The sequence below is a fragment of the Spermophilus citellus genome (genome assembly GCF_964194105.1).
Source record: "Spermophilus citellus genome assembly, chromosome: 16".
Taxonomy (NCBI): Eukaryota; Metazoa; Chordata; class Mammalia; order Rodentia; family Sciuridae; genus Spermophilus; species Spermophilus citellus.
Window position 1 is genome coordinate 57,335,652 of NC_138196.1, and position 13,180 is coordinate 57,348,831.

Consider the following 13,180-nt stretch of genomic DNA (forward strand, 5'->3'; position numbering starts at 1 on the left):
ATAAACAACCAGAAATCCACAGTGGAGTATGCTGCTTAAGCTAAGATGTTTGGTAAGTTAGGTGTGTTAAGTGCACTTTTAACTTCAAATATTTTCAAATTAAGTTGGGCTTACTGAAATAGAACCACATTGTATATTGAAGGGCATCTATGTATACATATAGGGATTATAAGGAATTAAAAAACATTGCTTGTAAAGAAAGTGATAATAAACAAGATACTGATGTCATTCAACAATGAAGGTAAATGATCCATTTATTAGGAAGCATCAACAATGGAGTTTCATAATTGGTAGTATAAAGCAATACCAAGAACTATAAAGCTAGGCATTTTTTGAGAAGTGGGAGAAAAAAAAAAGATGTCCAGTATGGCTGAAGTGTAGTAAAAACAGATATTCTATATCTATAGCCAATGATTTAAGATCTTTTGAAGACTTATGGGAGATAGCCACCACTTGAGAAGACTCTAGAAACATTGACTTCTATGGTCAAGTGTAGATCATTACAACAAGAACATTATGGGAAAGTTTAGAGAAATAGGAAAGAAAAAATGGAATTGCAGATGATGATCCATGCATTTGAGAAGGAAGGGTGGAAAGATTTTAGGAAGGATGACAAAGTAATGGGGATGAGAGAAATTTTGATGTTTTTGTGGTGCAAAATATAGGACATAGCTGGTAAAATGATTTCCTGTTCACACAGGAAAGGAGGACATAATGAAACCAATCCAAGAGGGTTTCAGATGTGATTGTAGTCAGGTTGTGAGTGTTGAAAGAAAAGGAGAGTAGATATCTGGGCTCACTCATGATTGATGGTGAAAGCCAAAAGGTAAGCAAAGTGAATTTAAAGCAGAGGGAAAAGCAGGTGCAGGTTCTGAAGAAGGCAAAGAGCATTTGATATGTTTAAGAAACAACAAAAGGTCAAGTAGAATGGAGATAAAGGTATGGAAGACAAAAGACAAAATTATATAGAAACCATCAGGCTCTAGCAAGTTATATATTTAATTTCTAGTGAGATAAAGAGTCTTTGGAGAGTTTCAAGCAGAGGAATGACTTCATCTAACTTAGATTTTTTTTTAAATAAATGATTTTAATTTTAGTAAACATAGTACCTTTATTTTATTTATTTATTTATATGTGGTGTTGAAGATAGAACCTAGGGCCTCACACGTACTAGGCGAGCACTCTACCACTGACCCACAACCCCAGCCCCTAACTTAGATTTTTAATACGCTAACTTGAGATTTGTGTAGAGAGAGTGGTTGGATAAATGTCCAAGTAAACAAAGAAGGTAGCTTAGGAAAAATTACAAATAGTGAAAGTGTTAAGAATCTCTCAGCGTTTCCTATATTTTGAAATGAAATCCAAGTAGATTTGTTGTTGGAGCACATATACACATGAAAACAAAAAAGAGTGAAAAACAACTTAAGATATTTTTTTGGTCTTAGTAACTGGTAATCTCCACTTTCTGAAATGGAGAAGTTTTATTAATGTGGAAGAAAGTCAAAACATCTATTTTCAATTTCTTGTACCATATTAGATATTAAAATGGAGATTTTGAAAAAAAAAATGATCTTATGAATTCAGTAGATGTCAGAGTTCGGATTTATATCAATATTTTATTTATTTTTCTGTTTACATATTTTCTTTAATATGCCAAAATTATTCTGCTAGTTTATCTAGTTGACATTTTTAAGTTTTCTTTTTATTGAAGACAGGAGTTATATTTTCCTTCTTTTTGATTTCCTTACTCTAGTCTTCAAAAAGTTAGGCCTTTACTTCTATAACCATTATGTTTTCCTTTACAGTTTCTGTCTCTACGAACTTTTGCCTTTCCCCTAGAGAACTGTCCCCTTCCATTTCCCTGCTCATTAAATCTCTCCTCATTCTGCTAGTCAGCTCATTATTTAATTTTCCCCCCACAACAAACATTTTGATGTTAAAAATCTCTTGTATGTTATCTTATCAAAGTACTACCCTCCCAAGTCACTCTTAAATTATTGTTTATGTGCATTTTAACGTATGCATCTGTTGTTTTGTACATTAACCTTTATTTTATTTTACTTATATTCTGATTGTTATTTGATCTTTTACTTTTATGGGGTTGTCTTTTCTTGGACTTCCCTTTGTTTTACATACTTACTATGTAAGTTTACCATACCCTGCTTAGAGTGACAAAGTGGGAGAAGAAAGGTATGTCTATGATGATATTCCTAAAATAGACTTTTCATTCACCCTTTTCTACCCAAGTGTCTTCCCTGCTTTTTACCCAAAGACCTGTACTTTATAAGGGGCAGAGACTCTAATTAACCTGGCTGTTCATCCAAAGAAACATCTCCCATCTTTCTCCTACTACCAAGATTTCCACATTTTAGTTCAGTGCAATTCTCACACTTAACCAGGTGGCTACAAAAATTAGAATACATCTGGAGATTAGTACCAATTTCCTTCTTAGGATGCATCAGGTATTCTGCTGAGAATTCATGTAAATTTAAACACTATCCCCACAGCAGACTTATGAAATAAATCCTATAGTTTCCCTCAAATTGCAGGTGAGGATATTTTCAAAGAGAGTCTAAGTAATTTTACAAAGGATATGATATAAAATAGTTGAGCTGGGATCCAATCCCAGACAGGCAGGCCACAGGGTTCATGTCTTACTTACCATGATTTACTACCAAGACTCAGTGACAGACCAAACTTTGTCCTTTTATGGAATCTGGGAGTTACTCCCATTTCTGCATTAGGTCTCCTATTCAGAAATGACTTCTTTTATTTCCCCTATTTTCTTGATGATATTATAGTGTCTTTGACCTCTTTTGGGATCTTCCAAACATTTGGTGAATGGGTAATGTTATGGGTAAAGTCATTTTAGTAATTAAAACCTATATTCTTTCCTCACTTTATATCTAGCTGCAACACTGAGGCATTTAGAGTTTCAAAACTACTCAATGCGATTGTTTTCATTATTTGAATTATATACTTAGTATATGAATGTGAAAAGAATCCAGAGTATATCTGAATTCTTGTGAATTGTATATGAAAAAGTGTTTATGTCTTATTTTTATGCCCCCCCATGGAAAGTTTCCATAGATTTCATTAGATCTTAAAATTATTACAAACCACAAATGACATCAGATGGGCAATAGTGTCCCTGCATATTTGGATTTTACCATGCTTCTATTTTCTAAACAAAATGAGGACACTAAAAATGCATACAAATCCTGTTCCATGAAATGAAAAATAAGCATTTTCCATCAGATTATTTACTTAAGAAATTTGCCATTGGAAATGAGAGTAAGAAGAGATCAGTAAAAGTACAAAAATGCTAAACCCTAAATCTTGCAAATATATAGGAACACAACAAATGAACATATCTCATTTCCTCAGAAAATATAGCATTATTTACAAACCACATAAAACACACAAAATAGCTCTAATGGTAGTAAATATGTATTATCATTCTAAATCAAGCCATAACTAATGACACTCTGGGAAAGGTTTAGTTTATACTCAGGCTAGGTGTCTTGCAAATGAAAAGCTATTTAAGTGCTAAAATCAATTGACTATATAATACCATGTTTTCTGATGGGAATAGTGCACAAAAGATGCCTGGAAGTTGTTTGTTACAATGGCTAAATGAGATTCTACCTCTGGTTATTATCAACCCATACATTCATCATTATAAACCGCTTCATTTTTATTTTATTATATTGATTCACCTTAGCACCCAAGACAGTTTGTACTCCTACAAAATTCAGAAAACATTGATTTACTTAAATTATTCAATACTTTACTGTATGGCTATTATGTCATTTAACATTTTAGACAAATCAATACAACTTTTTTTAATTGCCTGTCACATACCTAAGGTATCGCAAATGTGTTTTGCTGGAATCATTAATTTGCACTATGCTGATGACACTTTTATAAATCAACTACTTTAAAACAATAAAGTAGCATATGTGTTGGATAAAGTACCAGGATATGAAATGAATAATTTAAACTACTTGGGATATATAACACTGCCGAATACTTTATTAAGTTTATAATAATCCTATTTCTCAAATAGCTGAAAGGTATAGGCTGCTGTCTTCTGTGGACATTATATATATATATATTTTTTGTTCTGCTTCTTTTTAATTAGCAAGATTTCTGACACAAGCCACATGATGAATTATATTTGTATTTTCCTTCCATCTCAAATAATATTGAATTCAATATACTGTGTCCACTTACACTTAACAATTTTTATGTGTTAAGTGTAAGTGGACACAGTGATCAAAGCATATTGAAGCTGACCTTGAACTCGGAGTAACTATTGTTAAAAAATCATCTATACTTCATCTATACTTTATAGAATAAAAGGATATACAGCAGAGCTCTAAGAGGAAAATAATAGTCAACTGAAATCTCAGTTCTAGAAGGCAGCAACATAAATATAATAGTTACTTTGGAGAATCATTTTGCACATGCATGTGAATTAATATGTTCCACTGAATTTCCTATTAACTCAGACTAAGTTTTATAAAATTTTAGTGTTGCTTCACTTAAGTATAGTGACTTACCTGAGAAGAATTTAAACTGTATGAATATGAATTGCCATATTTATTTACTCATTTATTTTTATATTAATATGTTTGAGGCATATATTATGATCCAAGAACAGTTGTATATTGTAAAGTAAGAAACTTAATATCTAAGAAGAAAGATATGAATAATAGATTTTATAAAAAGAGATATACAAAAGTTACATACATATATATATATAATTTGATATAGAAAAATTACAGTATATAAATGTAAACTTCATCACTGCTTTTAAAACTATATATATTCAAGACTTTTTATTCCTACTTATTATAAACGTTTAAAAATGCAATGAAAGGTTAAATTCTAGAAATTAAATGAAGGTAGACAGATACAAAACATAAGTCACAATTCTTTCCTTGGGTGGGAGAATTAAAATTATGAAAAATATCAAAAGTATAAGACAGATAAGCAAGTTTGTCCAATATCACATTTTTTATGTGTTGGAAAAAATGTGATATTGGACACTGTTTTTTTTTTTCCTTGCAGTAGCACTGAAAAGTTGTTCTATAGTTCCAATATTCCCAACTGAACTTTTGTGTTTTAAGACATCACACTTGAGCATGAAATAACATTTGGTTTTAATCAGTTTTTATATTATTACTGAATAGAGTATAATTTGGTTTTCATACTTGAGGCTTTATGTATTCATGATTTGAATACAAATCATGAAACTATTGTTTAGCTTGTATGACTTTTTTAATATCTTAAGTCTCAGTTAATAATAAAAAGCAGTATGTTGATTTATATTTTGGTTTGAAAGCCTTAATTTGGAGCCAGCTCCTGACATTGAAACACATTCTTATACAAAACTTATCATGTCTTACCCCTTGTGATTTTCCATTGCTCATACCTAGTATTTGTTGACAATGGATCCATATTCAAAGAGTCATACGTTGAAAGAAAGAATGTCATATTAGCAATACCCATGCATTTATCAAGATACAACAAACATTTCAAAAAACTTTTTTGCCAGGTGCAGTGGTACATGCCTGTAACCCCAGCAACTTGAGAGACAGAGACAGGAGGATCACAAATTTGAGGGCAGTCTTAGCAAGTTACCAAGGTCCTCAGTAACTTAGCTAGGTTCTGTCTTAAAATAAAAAGTAAAAAGGACTGGGGATGTACCTCAGTGATAAAGTACCCCTGAGTTCAATCCCCAGTAACTTAAAAAAAATTGAAAGAAGGAAAAGGAATTTCTAATAACCATTTTTACTAATGTCATGGCAAATGTGTATGTTATATTTTAGTTTGTTGGTCTAAAAAACCCAAAATATACTTGATAAGAAGCTGCGAAGCAGCAATGTTGATATAATATATATATATATATATATATATATATATATATATATATATATATCTGTATCTGGCAACTTTTTTATTTAATAGTCTTTTGAAGAATTCTTCTGATGTGGATTTCTTTCTCTTTTTTATTTACATACGACAGTGGGATGCATTACAATTCTTATTACACATATAGAGCACAATAGTTCATATCTCTGGTTATATACAAAGTATATTCATACCAATTCGAGTCTTCATACATGTACTTTTGATAATGACGTCCATCTCATTCCATCATCATTTCTAACCCCATGCCCCTCATTTCCCCTTCCCACCCCTCTGCCCTATCTAGAGTTTGTCTATTTCTCCCATGTTCCCCCTCCCTACCCCACTATGAATCAGCCTCTTTATATCAGAGAGAACATTCGACATTTGTTTTTTGGGGATTGGCTAACTCACTTATCATTATCTTCTCCAACTTCATCCATTTACATGCAAATGCCATTATTTTATTCTCTTTTATTGTTGAGTAATATTCCATTGTGTATATATGCCACATTTTTTTATCCATTCATCTACTGAAGGGCATCTAGGTTGGTTCCATAGTTTAGCTATTGTGAATTGTGCTGCTATAAACATTGATGTGACTATGTCCCTGTAGTATGCTGTTATTTCTTTTAACATATCAGATGTAAATGCAGACTGTTTTGTTGGGTTCATTGCTTCATTAGACAGTACATTTCTCCAAATAAAGCACTGGATTTTATGTTTCAATAACAACTCAGAAAACAAATCATTGAACTCAATGCTGAATAAAAATAGATTAGATGATTTTCATGTACACTTTTTTAGAGTGTTTTCTAATATTAATTTTTGGTTGAATACGATCACATTCAGAAGAATTATATATTCTTTTCGACAAACATAATTCTGCTGAAATTTTTATCATTTTTAAATATAGGTTAAAATATACATTTGACTTTTTAAATTTATCTAAAAATGTCAAGTAATTTAGACTTGATTAAAAGTAAGTTAATAAAAATTGCCTGTAATCCCAATGACTCAGGAGGCCAAGGCAGGAGGATCACAAGTTTGAGAGTAGCCTCAGCATCTTAGTGAAGCCCTAAGTAACTTAGGGAAACCCTGCCTCAAAAAAAAAAAAAATAGAAAAACAGGGATGGTGATGTGGCTCAGGGGTTAAGCTCTCTTGGGTTTAATCTCCAGTAAATAAAGTAAATAAATAAAATTCATATTTCTTTAAAAAATACAAGGTCTTTAGGAAGACTTTCACCCATCCTTTTATTAATCTAGAAATATATCAGTAGGAATGGAAACGTGATTTGAGGCAAGCTATAATTCTCATTCTGAGGGAGCAGGGAAACATGCATTTCTAATGATATGTATCCAGTATGTTGTTTCCAGGATTTCTGAAGTCTTTTAGTCAGAAGCATATTCTAAAGTCATATTCTTTAGATAATATTTTCTACATTATGCTTAATATCAATTAATATATTGTACATGCCTTAGAACTGTTATTGTTGTCTTTTTAGTATTATGTGCTTATAGTTTTTGCTGATAAAAACATTTTTTCCCATTGCATGGCATACATTCAGTCAAATTCATTTCTGCTGTATACCTTTTGTTTATGTCTCTATACAGAAATACCACAGTTCTTTCTTAAGGTGAACAATACTTATATTTATATATAACATATTAGACTAAATATTGCCTTAGAGAGGCATAAAGTTAAGTAAGTTCAATTTTCTCTCCTAAATACCCCATCCAATGTACTTGTAGCACTTATTCCAATTTCAAATTATGTATCTATTTATAGATACATTTATAGACCCTAATAAAGTTATGGATCATGTTTTACTCATTCTATATCCAATTCTTAAAATAGTGGTGGGCACATAGGAGATCATTAATGATTATTTGTTGAATGAATAGTTGATTATTATTATCTGCAATGACATAGGTTAAGGTCTATCTAAATAATTTTAAATTCTGCATTGATTCTAACCTTCTCAATCACTCAACCAGATGAAATGATTTCATTCCTAAGTTTTCTGCTTATATTTGACTCATTAGGATCCATTCTACTTATAATAACCAAAGCTCTCTTTTTTAAAATGAAGCAATTTAAATTAGGTGACAGAATTTTCCACTGAATATAATTGAAATAAAGGGATTCACAAGGTATGCAAGGGCATCAATAAGTTGATCACTGCTTATTTCTCACAAATGTTTTCTGTTACCTTTCTTCAGGTTTGCTGTTTCATGCCTAGTGGTTTTCTTTTTTCTTTCTTTCTTTTTCCCAGCCCCTGCCACACACAAGGTTATTCCTGCCAAAGGACCAACTTTGGATAGTTTAAGGCAAACTTTCAGAACCAATAGAACAAACAAATTATTCACCAGTTCATACCAGATAGAACTTAACTTCTCTATCTTGTAACAGATTAAGGTAGGCGAAGGATACTTTCAATTTGTTGACAGAAAAATGAAGTGGTTTTTCACTCGTAACAGGGTTGCTCTTCAATAGACCCATCATAAGTTGAAAATATTGTAAGTGAAAAATGTGTTTAATTCACTTAACCTACAAGCTTTGTGGCTTAGCAGCATAGTACACTGGAGATGATCACATGTTTACTTTGTCGTCCTGTGTTTATTGGGCAGTTCACTACCACTGTTGCTACCCGAGATATCATGAGAGAGTATCATAGTGCATATCAATAGCCCAAGAAAAGAGCAAATGACAAACATGGAAGTATGGCTCCTACTCAGTGGGTGTGGTTTTCATGCCATCCTGAAGTTGAGTAATCAATCCTAAATTGTACTGTCCTAAGTAGGTGTTGTCTGTAGTTCATTCTTTAAGGGGTATGACCGGGAATTTGAACTTGTTTCCAGTCACAGCTTGTGAGTTCTTAATTCACAAGGCCAGACTTCCAGCCTGGGAGATGTAATCAGTAGCTGTGCAGATACGTTTTCAACTTAAATTTAGAGAAAGAGTTGGTACTGATGAAAAGAGGAGAAAATGGTGGAGCCAACTGTTACATGATGTCCCGCACAGTCTTTCCTTAGCTTGAAATGTTTAGCTCAGATTTTAACTTTCTATCACATTATCTTCTGTTTTCCATGGAACTAACCTTTACCAGAAAACATTTTGTCCAATTATTGGCTTACTTTCAATTAAGTGTTCAACTCTCTTTCTATTTCTACACCATAACAAATGCAAGTAAACCCTTGAGAGTGGCGATTTTGTCCTTATTTTGCTTTGTTTATTCTTGCAAATTGGGAGTTCCCAATTTGAGTTCCTTATGCATCCTAGTCTGAAAAAAGGTGTTGGATAAATGAAAGAATTTTCTGTTTTGGGCACAATTTTGGGAAGAAATGTTCTATTTTTCTTCTTTGCTCCCAGACAGAAATGAATACAATGTTAGCTAACTATGTACATATACTGATATGACACTTAGGGGCAATCAAGTCCATTATTTTAAAGATATTTTCATTTTGATCACACAATCAGTTTTTAATAAAGAATTGTGATTCATGGCAATGTATTCCATCAACTTTATATGTCAGACCATTTCTGTACAGTGTGATTTTTTTTATTGATTATTTAAAGCATTACATAGCTCATGATATATCATCTTTCATACATTTGACTCAAATTGTGTTTTGAACTCCCATTTTCACCCCAAATACAGATTGCAGAATCACATCTGTTACATATTCACATTTTTACATAATGCCATATTAGTGACTGTTGTATTCTGCTACCTTTCCTATCCCCTACTATCCCCCCTCCCCTCCCCTCCCCTCCCCTCCCCTCCCATCTTCCCTCTCTACCTCCCCTGCTGTTGTTCAATTCTCTCCCTTTTTTTCCCTCCCCCTTGCCCCTCATAACCTCTTATAATTTTATGTATCATTGAAGGTCTCCTACTATTTCCATGTGCTTTCCCTTCTCTCTCCGTTTCTCTCCCCCCATTCGTCTTTGTTTACTGTAGTCTTTTCCTCATGCTCTTCCTTCCTGTTCTGTTCTTAGTTGTTCTCTTTATATCAAAGCAGACATTTGGCATTTGTTTTTTAGGGCTTGGCTAGCTTCGCTTAGCATAATCTGCTCTAATGCCATCCATTTCCCTGCAAATTCTATGATTTTGTCATTTCTTAGTGCTGCATAATACTCCATTGTGTATAGATGCCACATTTTTTTTATCCATTCATCTATTGAGGGGCATCTAGATTGGTTCCACAGTCTAGCTATTGTGAATTGTGCCGCTATAATCATTGATGCAGCCGTATCCCTATAGAGCGCTTTTTTAAGGTCCTCAGGGAATAGTCCGAGAAGTGCGATAGCTGGGTCAAATGGTGGATCCATTCCCAGCTTTCCCAGGAATCTCCATACTGCTTTCCAAATTGGCCTCACCATTTTGTAGCCCCACCAGCAGTGTACAAGTGTACCCTTTTCCCCACATCCCCGCCAACACTTATTGTTGTTTGACTTCATAATGGCTGCCAATCTTACTGGAGTGAGATGGTATCTTAGGGTGGTTTTGATTTGCATTTCTCTGATTGCTAGAGATGGTGATTTTTAAGGGACTTTTACCTAAAATATTTCTCAAGGAGAGGTCACATGGTTTCTGTGAGGTGTACATTTCCATTACCAGTAGCACAGCTATTGTGATAAACAAAAGTAATTACATCTATAAGAGTGCAGTTATATATGGAGGTTGATGAGCTATAGCAGAAACAACTGAAGCTTAAGTTAACAATGCTGCATACAAGGTGTGACTTTGAAATAGTTTCAAAGGAGAAACAAATTATAAATAGAATAAGAGCACTTCAGAAAATAGAATATTACGTGTAATTTCTAGAAGTAAGGATGACCTGCCTAATGTAGCCTCAGATGATCAAGGAGAATTAGTTGTTGATGGGCTTGAAAATAATTTTCTTTCAAATGCCTTTTCAAACACACAGCTACTTTTGTTCTGTCAACCTCCCAATTTGCAAATTCTAAACTTTGATCCTAAAATATGATATTTCATCACTGGTATTGCTCTATCTTTCAGGCTAACTTTTTGTTTGTGAAGGGCAAGTTGAACATTAATTAATTTAATTTGTGTTAACAATATCTCTAAACAATCGAATTTGGTATGATCCCATTACCAGATTCCCTTACATAAAACAATCTCATTAACAGGCCCTGAGATGTCACTTCAGATCTATTTGGTAACAGAGATACACACATAATTTCATTATGTGATGCACTCTCCACTCTTAAATTGATGAGGTTTACTCTGCCTGTTGTTTGAGAACAATGTGTCTATTATATTTCTGGAAGAAAAAGGAAAAGTCTTTTGTAAGAGAAAAATAATTTAAAAGAAATAGAGAAGAAAGTATGAAATAAGGCATGCAAAAGTACAAACCTGTACTTTGAACATATGGGAAAGTAAAGCAATATTTATTAAAAGTTATAGAAACATTTCTAAACACATTGCTTAGCCCTATAAAGTTATTAATTATGATTCAAGCAATGTCAAGTATTGAAAAACAGGAAAATAAATATAAATAGATATTTTTGTCATTCCTATTTGAAATGTTATACTCTGTTATGCAGATTTCAAATAAGAAATTAGCAATAAGCAAAGTCCAAAATGAATACATTGTCCAATAAATACAAAGTCCAATAAATACATTGGGCTAAGAAAGTTATGATCCTGCCTTACACTTTCCCTACTAAAAATCTTGGGTATAATTAGTGATTAGGTCTCATGAATGGTCAGTGGTTAGGAAACCAAAAAACAGATTTTCTTTCTTTCTTCTATAAGAAAGTCATTCATCCAAACTGGTGCTGGGGCAATATTATAATTAATAGAACATGGAAATTTCTTGATATAAATATTCTTACACTTCTACCCAAGTAGAGAGCCTGCATTTCTTTGTCTTGGTAACTTTTATAGGTCTAAAAGTAAGAAAAAAAAGGAATATGAATATTCTTTAAATTTGTTTTTACTTAATTTATAACTTTGCTAAAATAATAGTATTATCAGCTATATAACTAACAATGTTAGCTTTACTTCTCTACACCTCTGATTTCCACTCCAAAAGGGCAAAACTCTAAAATTCACTTAACTGTTTCTTTTAGCATATTTCATCAAATTTCTAAACATTAATGCAACCATTTCTAGGTTTTTCCATTTCAAAGGCAGTGTACAAACTACTAGGAAAGATGCAAATTTATCTTCTTTATTCAATGTCCTGTTACCAGTTTCACTCAACTCAATGTTCTTGTATCTCTATTTTCAGTGTCTGTATTTTTATGATTATAAATAGTATTTAGATAAAAATAAATAATTTGCATCATTTATCAGTATATCTTGCACTGCTTTTGCCAGATTCTTGATTTTCTTAGAATTAATAATCATTTCATTTTCATATGGGTATTTTCTGCCTCACTGATTGATTATCTCAGACTTTCTGAAAGAACTGTGAATCTCCTCTCATTTCGCTCAACTACTTTAACAGGTAAGTAAACTATACATTCCATTTGTTTTCTTTGAGACATTTTTCATAAAAATAACCTCTGTCTTCATCTCTACATTCGAATGGATTATACTCTAAACCAGAAATACAACTGTTTCCACAGAACTTCTCTTTATTGTGCTCTTGAGAGGTCTTGTTGAATACTTATTTCCTGATTCACATAGTTTTTCTTTTCATGGTTAACCTTTAATCAATTTTATGAAGTATGTTCTCCATGAGAAACAATGAATAAAAGTATGTTTGAGAGCAGCAAAAGAGCCAGGCATGGTGGTGCACGTCTATAATCTCAGGCTCAGGAGGCTGAGGCAGGAGGATCATGAGTTCAAAGCCAGCCTCAGCAAAAGCAAGGTGCTAAGCAACTCAGTGAGACTCTATCTCTAAATAAAATACAAAATAGTGCTGGAAATATGACTCAGTGGTCTAGTGCCCTGTACAAAAAAAAAAAAAAAAAGGAGTAGCAAAAGAAAGTATTTCCTGTGTAAAGCAAGAGAGAGAAATAAATTTGTGTGGCTTCCCAGAATACTACTCTGTCCTAGTCATTGCCTGCCTTCTATGAGCTAACTAATTGTTCAGATGACATCCATAAATCCATATGTAGTAGCTTGAAAGGCTGGAACCTAGGTATTTAGATACCCAGCCTCATCAAGAGTTCTGCAAACAGAGCACAAAGAAAAGAGACTAATAAGAAGTTGAACAATACAGATCTAAGCAGTAAACATGATACCAATTAAAACAGGCCCTTCTCAAATTTGTAGACCACCCAGGG